The sequence below is a fragment of the Brachyistius frenatus genome, unplaced genomic scaffold (genome assembly GCF_029030835.1).
Source record: "Brachyistius frenatus isolate BFR_SWC_R1_liver_20210118 unplaced genomic scaffold, ASM2903083v1 Contig_183, whole genome shotgun sequence".
NCBI lineage: Eukaryota > Metazoa > Chordata > Actinopteri > Embiotocidae > Brachyistius > Brachyistius frenatus.
Window position 1 is genome coordinate 210,870 of NW_027210782.1, and position 17,128 is coordinate 227,997.

Here is a 17,128-nt window from a genome sequence, read left to right on the forward strand (position 1 = left end):
AACAAAAGAATCACAGCTGACAGAAAGGCCTTTCATGTGTTTTTATCACTGACAGATTTTATGGCATTTCTTTGTCATTATCCTTGTCCTGTGACATTAACGGGCATAACTGCTCACACAAGAGGAGCTTCCACATATAGCTGAGCAGGGCAGCTCATCACATCGTTCTCATGCTTGTCCTAAATCTACCACAACATTTCTAATAGATATAAAAGAAGATTTATTTCTTGGATGAAAGCCCCTACTTCAATTTTAAAAAGACGTGACAAGAGTTCAGCATCAGTAATGAAAAAAAGGAGGGATCTGGGTAATACTGTAAAGATGTAGGGCAGAGAGACGTGAGGACAAGAGCAAGAAAAGAGTATCTGCCCTTCTTTACAGCAAAAATGACAGAATTAGATTTGGACTTTAATAGGAAGGAAGACACAAAAGATGATATGTAACAAAAGAAAGAAGAGAGTTGATAATCCTGCAGCATTTTGTTACGGAGTATATGGAAAAAAACGGTGTAACTGAGCGTGTGTTTCTTTGTGTGTGTATAAGAAACATGAGTGGCTGCATTGTGTGTAATTTCCTCTGTGGTGAAAGAGCATCTCACACCTTCTCTGGCTTGTTAATTCCACTCCAGAGAGCGAAACAGTTATTGCAGTCCCATTCAGTAATTACTCTGTAGTCCAGAAAATGCTTCAGGTTCCATCCATGTTATCCAGCCTGTCCATCCCCTGGGATGGACCTGAAAATTGCTCTCAGTGCTATTTCTTACAAACTCATTACTTTGGCTCTCGGTGTATATACGGTGTTTGTATACAACGTTTACGAATGTGAAACGGATTCCAAATTGTGCTGCACAAACAGAAACCATAAACAGAACAAATCTTCAACAGTTTACCAACATTTTTATATTTCATGAGGGACATATAAGTTACATCTGATTCCTCCCCAAAGACAGACTTTCTCTGGATACTTTTTGCTCATTTTTTTTGAGTTTTGAAAAAAAAAATAAAAAAATAATAATAATTTCAAAACACTCATGCAAAGGCCAATTCAGTCCAACTAAAGTTGTTTCCCAACACTTGGTGTCCAGTAAAGCATGACATTTCCCACAAAGCTAAGATGTAGTCATCAGAGTTCTCAGGCTGCATTTTAAAAGTGCTTACTGCTGATCCAGTGATACAAAAGCACAATATTTAGCATGAGAAGGCATGAGCGTGAAGAAGACCAAAAGTTTGCAGCCACTCTAAAGGCTCTGCAAAGCTTAATGCCTGTATGCTAACATGCTTAATTTCCGTGTTCAACATCTTAGTTTAGTATTATAGCATAGGAACAATAATCAGTACTAAACAGAAGCCAAAAAATTACCAAAGTATTAAACAAACTGAAATGTTGACCTTATGGGCTAGAAGAAAAGTCAGGGGGTTATCAAACCTATTACAATCTATTCTGATGTCGATACTAATGTCTGTACTACATGGATGTAATTAAAGTCCGTCATTCATGCCTCGGCGAGGCAAAAGGTGATACCGACACCCCCCCCCAACATTTTTTTTCAGTGATCAGTGATAATCCTCAAACTAAATTCCATCAAGTCTCTGTTTGGTCTTCTGCTTAAAATGATTAACTTCTCAACAATTCAAGTTTGACCTTTTTCTTAACAACAAATGTAGTTTCTGAAGGACGTGTAAGGTCTGTGTTTCTGTGTATTCCTGCAGTGATGATTTTCAATGATGCACCAGCCCCTGATCAAACCTGCCACCACAAGCAAAGGGGATAAAGCTCCACTGACAAAAAGTAAAGTATTTTCTTATCATGAGAAGAGGTAACTCACAGTCACCATAAAAAACAATTAGAGGTCAAACTTGGGAAAGAAAAAAAAAAGTGCCAGTGAAGGATCGCGCTGCAGAGAACGACCTCCAAGGGATGGGAACCTTTTGTTTAGATTTCTCATGCTGTGGGAAAATATTTTTACCTTGACTAAGAAGGTTATGTTTTTGTCATCACTTTTTGGGTCATGAACGTATAGCTTCGCATGACATTTTGTCAACCGAATGTTGTTGGTCTGTTTATAAAACAAGTTATTTTGTCAAATGAACTGAATATTTATTGGACAATCAATATTTGTTTAGTGGTGGTGTGGATTACAACAAATAGCAACTGTTTGTCATGATTAAAAAAAAAATTCAATTGGCTTTCACTGAGGAAGATTACACAATGCAGATGGTAGCTTAGAAAAGCTACTAAGAGGATCCTGAGTGGAGATTATGTTGTTACAAGTAGGGAAGGACATCACACATCAACATGGAGTGTTTCAAAGAAAATAAACTCATCCATAGGTAACATCTGTGGGTGTAAATTGAGCTAAATGCTTCAACATCATTTCTGTTTGCATATAATACAAGAATATCTGACAAACTGTGAATACTTATAAGACACACCAGTGTCATTTTAACAAATGATAAAAACTAACTTAGCTGACAAGACTAAAATTTAATAGAAAGTAAACTAAATATAATGGCAAAAGGTTTTACAGTTTTTAGTCGTGAATGAATGAATCAAATCAATTTAAACACAATAAAAGATTGATAAATATCAGAAGATATATATATATATATATATATATATATATATATATATATATATATATATATATATATATAATATCAGAAGAAATTGACAAAATTAGAAATACAAAGTGTAATTCAGTTGCCTGCTTGCATTAGCAGAATCACACTTTGTAGCACCTGATTGGTTTTCCACCACACAAAATAGGTTTCATCTTTCAAATTGACCTGATGTGTGAATCTTTTATTTCAGAAACTATATGTTTCTGGTAAAATTAGCTAACTTTACTGTTTTTGAAAACAAAACAGTAACAGATTTATGGAATAAATTGATCTAACCCAGTGACATTTGGACAAGAAGCAGCAACAAATGATGAATACACAGAGGCAAATGTTAACACAGCAAAAGTGCTGTGGATATAAATGTAATGTTACTTTCACTTGGGTGTCTTTTGTGTTTATGGGAAATCTGTCTGAATAAATGCAGGACTGATGTAACATCAAGCTGTCAGTGTTGGATATTTGTTTATAAAAATAGCACTGCATTCATTTTTTATGACCGTTAAGTTGCTCGTCTTCAGCGAAACGCAGACGTTGATACTCAAATAAAATCAAAATCAGGTGCCAAAATGAACACTGACAGATTACTAAAGCATATTCTGGAAATGACCTGCACAACTTCAAAGAGGAGCATGCTGTCGCCTATTACAGCCACATTATGAAGCCACATTATGAAGCCACATGTCCATATGTCTTGTATTGTGCCAACTCCTCGTGTAGTCGATGGTATTTTCACTCAAGACTGCGGGGTACACAGGATACACACCGTTGCTCTACAGGAATGAGTTCTCTGGGGAGGCATGGTATCTGTTAAAACAGATATTGAGTTTGTTATTTTAACTCCAGGAGGGAGAGAGGATCTGTTTTCAGATGTAACCGTGGGGTTGCTGGTGTGGATGCTTATTTGTCTTTCTCATTGACAGAGGCTGTTATCTGTCACTTAAGTTTAAGTCTGAAAGAATCACCAGCGGCCCTCCGCCACTGATCACAATCCAATAAAAGATCACCTGCAGATGCTGGTTAGTGACACTGCCTGATACTGCACCAACAAATACAAACTGTGGCGATGTTAAGACAACCAGGCAAACACCCACATCAGGTGATAAGTAGCAACCGCTGTGGGTCACTCTGGGTACTGTCGGGAGCATGCAGGGTTTAACCAAAATTATTTTGAAGGTAAGTTTCTTAATTGTTCAAATCTGTAACATCTTTACATTTTTACAGTTAGTCAACAGACTTCATCTTTCCAAAGGTCATATATGTCATGGGATGGGACACAAAATGCTCCACTTCAAGTTAGATTTGTTTGATGTGTTAACAGCTCATGCAGGCAGAGTGACTAACTGCACCAATTCAGAGAACGGGAAACTGGGACTGGACTGAAAATAAACTTCATTACAGAGCATGTAACAGCAGGTCTGAGAAGGTGATTTTACGCTTGATAAAGTGCCAAATTGATATGTATTGTGGAATATGTGTTAATCACAAAAATAATCTATCAAGTAAAGTGTTGTATCATGATCCTACATTACACACTTAGCAGCATTTTGCCTGAGGAGGCTTGTTAAAAATGGATACAAACATACCACTTGGACCTTCAGGCTTATACAAACTGCCTGCATTAGAGAGGATGTTTAGATGTTTAGTCTCAGGAACCCCGAAAACCCTTCTGGGAGAATTGGCAATGCAGGACCAAGAAACCCCTCTGACCTCTGACCTCTCAGAGGGGCTCTGAAAACATGCAAATCACTTGTGCATTTTAACAAAAAGACACAAAAATGTACAAAAACAGGAGGAGATGATGGGAAGCCGAGAAGGAGGCAGCAGGAGGGAGAGGGATGTGGAGGGGAAGAGAGAGCAGCGCATGACGGCACAGTGTGGCCTGAACTAAGTGTTAATGATAATAAAGAGGGGCTTAAGAGGTTTTAGGAGCTGTTGGTGGATAACAACAGGACAAATGAGAGGTTCTGTCTAGCAGCAGCACTTGACTGACCCCAGCTGAGTCAACAACGAGCCACGAGAAATCTGAATTTACCTGAAGCGGAGGAGAGCAAGGAGAGGTTGTTTCTTCTCACAAGTATGAAAAGTCTCTCTCATCACAGATAACGGTGAATTGTTTGGTGTTTAATGCCCAATTAAAAATGAATTGTGAAAGAGAGAGTGGGATTAACAGGATATAGCTGTCACTGATAGTTTCATATATCATCTCTATCTATATTTAATGTTCATAAATAACATTAATGTTGACAAAACAGTCATGCAGTACATCAGTGATGATACATTTTAACTAATTGTTACATCCCACATTTATGATAACTGAAAAAGTTCAAGTGTTGTTGATGTTTTTCATGTAAAGAGCATTATCTAAAGGGTCGGTTCACGCAATTACGCAAAACAAAAGCACATTTGTAAATTTGGATTTCATCTAGATTTTTGTTCAGAGATTTGGAAATATCCCTTTAAGGGTGGTGAAAAAAAAACATGAAAAACATCTCTATATAATGTAAAGGAATGCAGGCTATAGCCTTTTGGCTTTAGATTCAAAACAGTGGGAAGCAGCTAGTCTGCCTCTGTCAAATGCTAATGAAAACCTATAGTTTGGCATTTATACACAGGGTAATTTGTTAGACTGTTTATAGGGTGGAGCAGTAACTTAGTTGAGTCTCCAGCACAACCTCTGGAAAACATTGTCATCATTTTTACACTTGAGTTTTTGTATAAATTAGGCAAAGCTGACCAGTTGCCTTGGCCTTATGGCCTGTTTATCAAACACATCAGAGTTGTATCACTCTGATCACGTCTAACTCTTTGCCAGAAAACAGATATGTGTATTTTTTTTAAATGGTAACCTTTTAAGCTCAAAGCTATTGTTTGAAACTTTCCCCTGAAAAACATCATCCTCAAACTTTGTCAGTAACAGCTGCAGCGCTGTAAGGTCTTTGGTTTCTGTCTTTGGTCTTTGGTTTGTGTATAAGTGACAGTTGCAAATTTTTTTTAAATACAATAAGTCTCTTTGTCCTTATCACCAGGTCAGAGTGTAATGTGAAGAACTCTGTGGTACAACTACACATTTGTACTTGTAACCAAAACTCTAAGTTACAGAGTAAATACATTCTCAGCACAATGAGTCAGTGTTCTGTTATTGAACCCATTTTAAATATTTTTAAACTCTTCCAAATTTGAACAGAAATAAAGCACAGCAATGCGATAATCATTTTAGTAGTACTAAACAGGCTCTTCATTGAATGTGCCACACTTGGCAACTTTCAATAAATGGTGCTAGTTACATTTATATAACAGACCCGATCTCCAGGGTGGATAGGATTGAATATTAACTTTTAAAAGTTTTCATTCCAACCACTTCTCACTGGAAAAAATAGACAGAAGGCTCCAGATAAAATTCTTTTTCTACCCAATTTATCCCAGACCCGATGGCAACCCAGCCCAAGTGGCGAATTTCCAGTTTATTTAACTTGACACTGAATCAGCATCAGTGCTTTTCTCTCAAGAAAATGTTTTTGGGAGTGATTTTTCAATGGGCATCAAGCAGTCAGAGCAGCAGTGCTCCCCTTAAGGAAGGAAGGCTATCATCAAAAGCTTATTGAGAGTTGGACGGCATCATGAATGCTGTGTGCCAGCTCTCTAAAGCAGTGTGAATGCGGATGTGCCAACATTCATAGAAAACTATTTCAGCATTGGGTTATTATCTAATAAATAGAATGAGAAGGATGTCTTCGATCACAATGGACAAACACACAAAGTAGAAAAACATCTGTGTTTTATTTCTCTGGAAGCCAAATTTTTTTTCCCATTTCACTTACAATATTTAGCATCCAAACAACCAATGCAAGAAATGTTAAATTAGCTTTTTACTGGTAATTGTCAGACACAGTTTCTTGTAAAGCAAAGCATTGGAGCTGATGAGCAGGTGAGACCTCACACAGTTGTTGATGCAGTGCAACTGTGAGTAAAAAAGATCAAGTAGTAATAATAAATAGAGCTTTATTGTTTCTGCAAGCAAAAACTTTCTGAAATTGTTCCCCCTTTTTATGTGTGGTTGTTCATAGCACATACACTTTAATGAGCAACAAAAAAAGAGATGTTTGATTAGTTGATCTTTTCAAAAAGATAAATTGGCATTCCCCCTACAAATAAAGACATGGCAGATGACATTGTGTCATCCTTCAGAAATATCTGAGACAACGATTCCCTGCTTGCAGATCTTGATGACATCTACAGCGGGTCCAGGGGATAAAAAAAAATAAATGAAGCCATGTGTTTCATGAGTTTCTCCACAACTTTCAACCATTATGGTAGATTTTTGTTGGCAATGCCTCAGACTCTTGCAGTCTAAGAACAGACTTTATCTTTAAACATAAAATGATAAGACGTGTTGAAAACAGCAAAAAATGATCTGTAGAAACATTTAAATTGTGAACATTGTCATGAACAAGCCATCAGAATCATGACTGACATATATAAATTTATGATCATTAAGAATTTAATATTTATGGTTACTCTGAGGTTAAACTACTATCAAAATCTATCTGTTACTTGTATTAAGAAGCCTTGTTAAAATGCTTCATAGTTTAGCAAATTTCCAGTTAAAAATCTATCATATAGCACTATTTCTTGTGTTTAAGCTCTCAAATTATTTTAGTTCTTAGTTTCACTGTCGGTCTAAATTTGGTGAGACTGTTACCCTCCGCTTCATTCTGTGGTCTCTGACCTCTCATTTTCAACCACCTGATAGTGCTGTATGCCAAGGGAACATTTAAGTGATGTTAGGCCATTTCTTTGTAATAAAATATGCTGACCTTGCTGTATGAAAATGCCCAGAACATTTCCTGTTCTCAATGTCACCCCCAAGATTGCATGTTTTTTTCAATCCACATATGCTCTTTAACTACAGAAACTACAGTAAGTACAAGCTCATTATAAAGTACATTATTGTGGGTCATTAGATATCTGCTGGGAGAAAATATGAAAGTAAATGTAGCAATGATAAAAGATCTTAACTATTAAAAATGCTATAAAGCACAATTTTTTTTTAATCTATAAAAATTATTTTCAACAGTAATGTAAACGTAAATGTGGTTAACTGATAGACATCTCAGTTAACATGCAGCAAAGATGTGGCCAGCTTCTTCCAAGAATTATTTTGCACTGAACACGTTGCATCCTTCTGTTGGTCCCTATTTTCCTGTTTGGCCTCTCAACATGTAGTTCCCTTGCATGTCCACTCTGAATATACTCCAGGTCATCACAAACATGTGGCAAGATAACAAGACCCCCATTAACCAGGACCTCAGGATATTGCACAGCGAGGCAAAACCGGACAATAAAAAATACCCTGACGCAGGAAACACAATAGCTGGTGCTGGAAAGTGACAATAAAAATGGCATGACCTTAAGCACACGCTACTAAACATAGACTACAGGCGAATAGTGAATGAGTACTGGGGTCAAGAGGTGGGACATTAGGAAGTTCAGTGCAACGATGGATAACTATAATGACAAAAAAACAACCCAAAAACATCATTAATCTCAACACAGTACAAATAAAAAAAATTCCCTTTCACAACAAGAAAGAAGCAGGGCTGCGACTGTTATTCTTATGATGAACGATGAAACAGGAAACAGCTCTCATGAGACAGTAAGGGTCATGTCAACAGAAAAAAAATCAATAGAAATTGAGAGGTTGATAAGAAGATAATAACTCGTGTTTATACCAAGAAACAACAAATCAATTTTGCATTTCTGTTTTTGTATGGATCAGACATAATGTGTTAATTCTCAAGTTTTAGAGGCATTGGCACTTGATTTTGAACTTTGAACAAAACCCGTTTCCCTTTTAAATTATGCTAAACTAATTTCCTCCTGCCTCCAGCTCAATGTATTGAATGCACAGATACCATTTCTAACTCTTTGCAAGGATGCAATAAGCGTATTGTTTAACTCTTTGTTTAACAAGACGGCAGTGCTTGGAGATTCAATTGTAGCTCTAAACATTTCCATTGATGCAGCTGACAACTCTTGAGTCACCAATGAAAACGTAACTGTTAACTCAAGGTGTTCAATGCATTAAGAACAATTCTTTATCACCTAATCTTCAAACTTAGCTGTCTGCACCGAATCATCAGTCACTGGTCAAACCCATTGCTTTCAATAGTGCGATTCCATAAACTAGTGACTGAAAGAGCAGCTGGTAGCTAAGCCATAAAATGCAGTTCATTATTTTCTCTTTCAGAGTTTATTAAAAGCCACAGAAACAATGTGATCACTCATGATGACTCTGTCATAAACTAGTGGTTACTGAGTGGTTAACCTTATAAACCGTGCTCGTTTACTGTAAACCCTTTTTGTGTTAACAGAACCACTTCAACAGCAACAGACTGCACCTTTTACTAAAGTGAAGACAGTCAGACTCACTGCCGAACATGTACATGGATTTAAAAAGGGATTGCTTCTACCGCATTAACAAGAGAACAACCTACATAATCCTAGTGAATTTATTGTACGTGATTTTAAATTCTGCCTCTACTGCTTGCACTTTCGAGGTGGGTCTGTTGCTCACTTCGTCAATTAACAACCGCTGATGGAGGAAGCCAGCAGAGATGAGTGAGGAGAGTCAGGAAGGAAGGACAGTTGTGGGTGAGGAGAGGAAGGGGACACGGCTGGCAGCAGCAGGGAATTGTATTTTCCATGTGTGGATCACCTCTTTGTCTTAAAGTGTGAATTGGCGGTGCAGAGGATGTAGTGGAGGACAGAGGACACACAAAGACACAATGAGATGGAGAATAAAAGCATTCATTTTATGGTTTCTATATTTGTTCATTCCCCTTTTCTTTTTCTGGTCTGAATGCTCCCCGCTAACCCATAATACCACAGAAAGCTTTTATTTTTCCTCCCTGACATGACTCCTTTGCGACTTCTTCGGCACAGAGCTGATATCAGATTGGGTTGCAGAGCAGCTAATAGACTCTTGGCTCTCAGGCATGGCACTTTATCTATTCCAGAGTCTGCTTTTCATTTTCCCACCAGTGCTCCTCATTTATCTGGATGTGTCTTTAGTGTATATATACATAAATCTGTTGTTCTGCAGTCCTGTGCACTGCTGGCTTGAGCTGTGGATTTGCCTCGGCCTTTTTGATCACATGATAGCCACGACCTTACTTTCTCTCAATCTTGACACATATACTTTATGCTTACCTGGCTATATTAATGTACTTTCGATGCAATGATGGGACACATTATATGTCTGTAACCAGAGCCTGATTTTCAGTAGATTTGCCAAGTCTCTGTTAAAAGTCTGCAAACCAGAACAAACTGGCAGAGAAAGTGCTTCATAAGAAAGTGACAGAGAATACTCATTATCAACCCAAATAAGTCACCGCTGAGCCTGGATTTGATGTTCTGTAAAAATTATTTGTTGTAGCACTTCATATATTCCTTTAAAGTACTAGGCTGTTTTACAAGATGTGTCATTGCCTCCCACACATGATATCTTTGTGCAGCTGGAAATACTTCAGACTCCGTGATTAAAACTGGGTTTCAGTCGAAGTCAGCATGTTTGATTTGGTCAAACTAAACAGATCAGATAAACCGGTGCAGGCATTCTGTTTCCCTGGTCGGTGTTTCCCACTGGATCGTTCCAGATTTTAAAAGGAGTTTTACATATAACTCAGAAACAAATCTACATTTGTCTACACCTGCAGCAAACTACAACCAGTAAGTGTGAAGAGTGATGCAGTTTCTCAGATTTTCAGTCCACTGGGGACAGCTAGAAGGCCAGTTAGGTTTTCCTGTTATCGTCCTAAGTGCAGCCACTGCTACATACCCCGCAGCTCTGTGTGTTCCCGGCTGCTTGGAGATGGGCTGTGTTTCTAATCATGCTGAGTGAGGACAGGGGCCAAGTCAGTGAGGATAAAGGGTAAGTGTGGCAGAAGGGTAAAAGTAGAGGAGTTAGTTGCTAAAAAAAAAAGTCTTTGGCTAATTTACGACTCCCGTAGTAGATTGGGGGCCTGTTCCCAGCTCCTAGGCCATGAGGACCCTTTGCTCTGCAGCCTGTGAGGCTAGCCTGGACTAAATCAACCACTCTAAAGCTTGACACACTGAGAGTTGCCCTGAGCAGCCTCTCGTCCCCAGACTACACCAAGCTGTTGTAAATCAGCTGGGCATCATAGAGAGTGACAGTCAGACAGACAGAGGGAGTGTGGACAAAAGGGCTCCCTTGAAGCGATGGTCCTCAGAGACTCAAAGCTCTCTGCCTCTTATCAATGCATACTTTTCGTTTAATATTGTTGGGCAGACACAGAAACTTGACAATATAATAGTTTCAATTCAAATGTAAAGATGTTGGTGGTTTATTCAGCAGTTCCTCCAAATTGTGCTTGATTCAGACACTGAGCATCTGCCAAATGAATGTCATGTAACTGTTGCTCTTAGATTTCGGATTAATCGAGTTCCTGTTCTCCTTCAGGTGTACAACATGGGTCATGTCATGTTTTGCAGTACCTGAATAGTTCAGTTTTGAGCTTGACCCAACATCAATAATAAACTCCATTTTGAACTGCAGTAGAGCTCCCTCACCATAGTACAAGATAAATGCTTCTGCACGGGGATTCTCAAAATATATTAGCTGTGAAATAGCAAATTCCTATGAGATAACCAAAAATTATTTATGTAACCGAGGAACTCCTTTTTTTCACCACGTCTGCTTGATCCATCACTACTGCACAGAATGTAAGTGTAGAGTTGGTGAGAAGTGTTGAGTGGTATCCTGTTCCCAGAACAGCCAGAGTATGTCTCAATAGTGACCGGAAGAGAGAGGCTTAAACTTGGACCTGACCTTTGTCACCCAACTTAGCCCCACTCAGAGCTTCTCTTGGCCTTGCCATTCTTCTCTCCCCCAACTTTGATCCAGTGCTGGGAAATCACAATTTTTCATTCTTTCCTGCAATAAGCTTAGACTAACCAGATTTTAAATAAAAAGTTCATCTCCCTGCATTATTTCTTGTGCCCTTATGAACCTAAGTATGATTACTTCAGCAGTTTACAACTTGGTTCAACACATAATCACCACTCATTCCTGCTGTTGTGCTCCATCTCATGAGGTTACTGCCGAGCTGTTACTGTGCCTGTGAAGCTAATTTCCCAGTGGGTGAGGTCTCTGGTGTGCAGAGGTCCCCCAGTCAAAGTTCTGTGTGTTCCACACACATTTCTGACGAGGCCACACGTGTTTCTGATTAAAACTGAGAGAACAAACACATAACAAACAATAGAGCTGTTCAAATGTTCTCTATAGATGTCTCCCAAGTGGGCACAATAGCATCAGACCTATCAAGCACCACAGGGTAGCGGCACAGAGAAATGTGTGGAATCCAACTCTGTCAGTTTGTGTTGAAAGGCATGGAAAATCATAGCTCAAAGCCAAAATAAGTCACAGAAAACTGAGAGCAATTACATTTGGCTTTTTTGGAAGGAAATAAGTCAATATTATTGGTCCAAACTCGAGTGATGGAAGCTGTCAGTATTAATTTACCTTAAGTCTTGATATTTGTGTGGTTTAAGAAATACCCCTTTAGCAAAACACCACTATAAGTTATTGTGTGAATAAAAATATCACTGCATTTAATGACAGAAAGAGGCCTGGAGAGAAGTAGGGATAGAAAAAACATGTAGACACAGCATTAGGGAAGTGTTTGGGATCGACTTGTACAAAAAGACTGAACAACTGACTGCAACTTGTTAAACATAAACGATGACAAAAGCAGATTTTCTTCTCCCAGTGGAGTACAAAGTTAAGATAGAGCCATAACTCAGTTTTAAGTGTTGGCAGATTAATTAAAACTTGTTAGATCGGACATTTCCCTGTTGTAGCAGGTTTACATCTAACTAGAATTTCATCCCTATCCCTATCTGCTTTTGGTCTTCCAGCCTTGACAGATAAACTTCTGTTTTTACCATTGGCACCTGAGTGCATCCATCATGAGAATGACAACTGTTAATATATAATATAACAATTTGTGAACCAAACTCTGAAAAAAACCAGGCCTCAGGAAAACCCCAAATAAGCCTGAGTTTAGGGTATAAAGTTACCAGTCGAGTCCTTTTGTACTTCTGTCACCGTGTATTCCCTCTGCTTATGTTTCAGTTCATGGGCACTGCTGCCACTGTATATCGTCTAATCAGTAGCGATTCCATTGTTGTGGTCCACGGCTATCACTGTTCAGAGTCTTACAAGCCACTTCAAGGAAATGACAAGTTATCACTGAAGAGTAATGCCAAGCCAGCTCTCATGCACAGAAACGGAAACAGAAACACACACTCTCACTCTCACTCTTACTCTCACTCTCACTTTCACTCACACACACACACACACACACACACACACACACACACACACACACACACACACACACACACACACACACACACACACACACACACACACACACACACACACACACACACACACACATGTAAAAACGCATCTGTTACACAGAGCCCACATTGCGGTTCTGGTGGTTTCATGTGACGTGTCACTGCATCACACACTGCCTTGTCCTGCTTTTTCTACTGTGGTTTGTTCCAGCTGCGTTTGAGGTCTACTAAATAAACAGTTCTGCGTGAACTCACAGTAAAAGTGTTGACACAAGCTGACCTGAGAGAGGTAGACATAAAGAGAGGGAAAATATGTTCGGCCCTGGTAAGAACCAGCTTGCATGCAGGTGTTTTCCTTTGCACTACAGGAATCAGATTAAAACCTTTTTATTGGACAACAAAGGGTAAACCCATTTCCACAATGTTTCAGATTGTTCATCTCCAAAGGTAATTTTCAACAAGATAATTACAAAAGCACAGTAGTGTACAGTTGTCATGTGGTTATGTGCATACATAAACACACACCTGCTGCTGAGTGAAATCACAACCAGATGAATTAGGCATCTACAGCAGCATGGCAGTGGTCTGATGCACCCGGATGAGAAACCTTGCCCACCCCCGGTAATTACTGTCAGACATGCATTAACTGGGACAGGACAACACATGGGAGACATTTGCATTGCCAACAGGGCAACACATCTGTGCAGTACAATGTGGCTTGAATATACGTTAACATTGACATGATGATGCTTTACTCATGTTGATTTATTAACCAGTTTACAGCTTAAGAGAAAATTATGGTCCTCATGTCTTCCCAGTTTGTCCTGAGGCATTCACTCAACACAAAAATAAAAAACAAATGTTCCACTTAACTGCAATACTGCTGACTCCACCTGCACACATGCAATGATTTAACTGTGTGTGTGTGTGTGTGTGTGTGTGTGTGTGTGTGTGTGTGTGTGTGTGTGTGTGTGTGTGTGTGTGTGTGTGTGTGTGTGTGTGTGTGTGTGTGTGTGTGTGTGTGTGTGTGTGTGTGTGTGTGTGTGTGTGTGTACCAGTGTAACTCCCATTCCCTCTGTGGCCTGTACGAACTCTGCCTCAAGTTATTGAGCAACTACTCAACATGATGTGCTGCAATGCAGTCTTAGCCCATACATACTTAGAGATATCACATTTGAATGTAGAGAAGATTTGATATAACTCATTTACTTTGCCCTCATCCTGTGCATCCTTCTTTCTCTGCCAGTTTGAGATTTGCAGGATACTTTGCAGATTCTCCATGATTCTCATTCTTGCAGGTCTGTGATACACAAATAGTATGTTAGCATTACCCACTCAACAAGTGAAATGTTATTCCATTATTAATTGTTGTTGTTTTTTTCCAACACAAATTTAATAAATTGTACATTACCACACAGTTTATGTTGTTATAGGCCATTTACTCCAGTAAATGCAAACGACTTGTATGCCATATCACATGGATCAAGAGTCTTCCCATAATATTCTATTTTCTGGTTAGACAAGACAACGAAAACAGCTGATAGCCTACCTAACTTAACTACATAACTGTATATTATGAAAGATTATCAACTAGAGTGCCTCGCATTAATACTTTCAAATAGAACAATATGCCCTTGTATGCTTGACAATCACTGAAGATAAAAACAAAACAAAAAAATTCCTACTTTCTTAGCTTGCAATAAATTGGCCACAAGACTTTCTCAGGCCGACAATGCAGGAGCACCGTGCCATCACTACTGCTCCCAGGCTTGTCACCTGCAATACCCAGGCAAAGTGAACTGGCAGCTGGACCGACTGGGCTGAACGTCAGACTTCAGATATACAATATAGTTCACTCGGTGGAGTATTAAGCGGCTCACTTTACTAGAGGTAAAGGGTACTAGCAGGCTTCAGTGCTCTTGTAGTTATATTTTTTATAATTACACCATCTACTCCAAGGAACAGCACAAAATAACTTAATGTGGTAACTTCTGGCCTCTTACTCCTGTCATCTTCCTGGTTGCTGGTGGTGATCCTTATAGGTTGCAGTACATTTACACATGGGAGCATGTATTGATCATGTTCTAATCAACTGCTTTAGACAACTTTCACTCGTGGTGGGTGTTTGTTTTGCTTTTTATGCTGATTACCCTTCGTCTTTCCCACGCGTTGAAAGCGGAAGCTGAAACCATCGTGTCCAAACCGGAAGATGAATAAGGGGCGGGGCTTGTACTATATTTGTACTATATGCATCAAATTAAATTTGGATTTCTAAATTTTGATCTTTTTTATACATACATTTTTCACTGATTTATCTTCTTGGAAGAATTAGTTCTCCTTGTGTAAGTCTTCCTTCAACAATAGGTGTATTGAGGAATGAAGTGTAATGGAAACAAAATGCCCTCGAGCAGTGGAATTTAATATAGAGTGTATTGTAGGACTATACAAAAAAAAAAAAAAAATCACTTAACGAGCATGACTACTCTGAAAGGTTTTGAGAGAGAAAACGACCGCACGGAATGCTAGCGTCTCACTTTTTTTTTACTGGGGCACAAATACCACAAAACACAAGAGCATTACAGTGAAGAAAGACTTCTTGAAGATGGAAATACAGACATGCAAGGGTAAAGAAGAAATGCACTTCATCAGCACAACTTTCAAAGTCAGAGCAAATCAAAATTTACTTGTCCCAATGGATAAATTTGTTTTGGATTCACCAAAGACCCTCCCAAACTGTTTACTGTGTAGCAACAAGACAAACTATATTTTGAATAATCACAAGCACACCTGAAACTTTCAGATACATGGGGGACATAGTGTACAGACTTGTTGATGATGAAATGTGAAGGAAAAACTCCCATTCTTGTGTTTGTAAAGTGATTTCATCCTCTAGATGTTCCTCTTCATCCCAGACAGCTGATGAAGGCCGTACAGACTAAAACACTCATTATCAAAACAAGGAGGACAGTATGCAGGAGATAACAGATGAAACACATCTTCACACTTCACCACCACACAGGGAAGATAGAGTGTAGATCACGCATCACCTATGGTAGTGCATTTACGGTGTCCTATTACCTCACTCACTTCTTTATGTACATAACTGCTGAGCATGTTGTCAAACCTTAACTTGCCAGAAAAGGCCTGGAAAGCAAGCCCACCAAGCTTTGCGCATGTAAACATAAACCTATAAAATTCTCTCTTTAAATCTTGCTCAGCTTGTTATTCCACTGTCAGGATGCAAAGTGGCCCATAGCAGCAGTGTTAACAGCACACCACTGCACCCTCTGCGACTTGCACCCTCCCCTCCTACTCCCTATAAATCTACAAACCCAGTACATACAGAGAAGTAATGTTTATTATGTTAGCGCGTGACTGCATAAAGTTAAGATGTACAGCTTTGCCACCCACTAAATCCTCAGAGCTTGGTGTGGTCTATCAACCAACTTTAACCAGTTGAGCTTTCCCTAAATCATAATGTGCAGAAAACACAGGCATATTCATCATCACCTCGTCTTCTGTGATAAAAGTTGTCAAGAACTGGTTAAATACATAAAAGATGGAGGGTGAAGACAGACAGGAGGTTTACATTCCTCTCTTCAGCTCAACCTTGCAGTCACAACATTGTCTATATGTATCAGTTTATTTCCCACCATAGGTGATTTATCAGCAGCTTGATAGTTTATTTGACTTATTCTGACTCTTATCTGTAGGCCTTTATATTCACCTCTCAGGGGAAAACCAGTAAAAAAAAAAAAACACTCTGTCCGTGTGCTACCTGATCAGAGCTTTTCACATTGCAGGTCTTTTACTAATTAAACTACAAGGTCTGATTGTGACACACTTTCCTTCTAGTTCAGTGCCTTCAAAAATTCGAATTCCCTCCAGTGTCTCTGGAGAGGTTCCACTGAAGGTGACCCACATTTACAAGTTAAGCAAATAAAATAGAACAGTGTCTCCATCGTCCTACACTTTAGGAGCCAAGGGTGACAGCAATATCTATCCCTATATAGATATGTTTACACAAATAACACTGTTTGGAAAGATTACTGGCTCTTTCTCAGGCATCGCAGTGCAAGGCGGAGAGGATATTTTAATTAAGTCCTTCATTTATTGTTGCAAGA